A 1,167-nucleotide genomic window follows, 5' to 3' on the forward strand; every position below is an offset into this window, starting at 1 on the left:
TGAGGACCCTGATTATTTCTGCATGCAAAATTAGGCTAATTTCTCCACCCTTGGTTGAATGGGTTGGAGAATGGATAATTAGCTTGCCTATTGAAATTTTCCATCATACTCACCTGTTCCATGGGAATGGAATTGTTCATCTCAACTACCATGCACTGCTCAAATGGGTGAGAACCACCACAATTATGACATGCCTCTTGGATTTGCATGACTTGAGTGGCCATAGAATTTTTTTTGCAGTTGCTTGGTCAATGATTCAACCTGAGCCATGAGAGCGGTAATAGCATCCAACTCATGCATACCGACTACCTTCTTATTTCTATCTCATTCACTAGGCCACTGATAGTTATTGATGGCCATTTCTTCAAGCAATTCATAGGCCTCAGTAGCACTCTTGCTCATGAAAGCACCACCTGTTGCAGAGTCAATAATGGTGCGAGTCGTCCCACACAAACCGTTGTAAAAATTATGGACTAGCATCCATTTTTCAATCCCATGATGAGGACACTTCCTCAAAAGCTCCTTAAACCTCTCCCATGCATCATAAAGAGACTCTCCATCAAATTGAGAGAAGTTATTAATTTCCCCTCTTAACTTTGCAGCCTTGGATGGAGGGAAAAATTTAGCAAGAAATTTCAGAGCTAATGACTCCCATGTAGTAATTGAATTGGCTTGAAGAGAGTTTAACCAACTTTTAGCTCTATCCCGCAGTGAGAACGGGAACAATCTTAGTCTAATAGCATCTTCGGTGTCCCCATTATATTTAAAAGTTCCACACAGCTCCAAGAAATTGGCTATGTGTGTATTGGGATCCTCAGTAGGGAGTCCACCGAACTGGACAGTAGACTGGACCATTTGCAGAATCGTCGGCTTAATTTCAAAATTTTTGGCTGCAACTGTCGGTGGTTGGATGCATGACTGTACTCCAGTAACAGCGAGGAGTACATAGTCTTTGAGTGTGCAAACTGCTGGCTCAGCAGCGTCCCCATTCAACACATTGCCCTGATGTTGGGCCATCTCTGCTAACCGTTTCTACTTTCTGTTATGTCTGCAAGTCCTCTCAATTTTAGTATTAATGGGAAAAATATTGTCAGTCCCTCTACATCACATATACCAATTGGCACCTGAAATTAAGATTCTCAAACACAATAGTTAGAGACAATTAAC

General features: G+C 41.7%; 1 non-coding gene across 1 annotated transcript; it reads left to right on the forward strand.

Moving 5' to 3' along the window:
* The first annotated feature begins 490 nt into the window (after window positions 1–490).
* On the forward strand, window positions 491–597 carry LOC133793198 (small nucleolar RNA R71). Its single transcript, XR_009874654.1, has one exon. It is a non-coding gene; the product is annotated as a small nucleolar RNA R71 (small nucleolar RNA).
* Window positions 598–1,167: the final 570 nt, after the last annotated feature.

Source organism: Humulus lupulus, chromosome 7 (genome assembly GCF_963169125.1).
Source record: "Humulus lupulus chromosome 7, drHumLupu1.1, whole genome shotgun sequence".
NCBI lineage: Eukaryota > Viridiplantae > Streptophyta > Magnoliopsida > Rosales > Cannabaceae > Humulus > Humulus lupulus.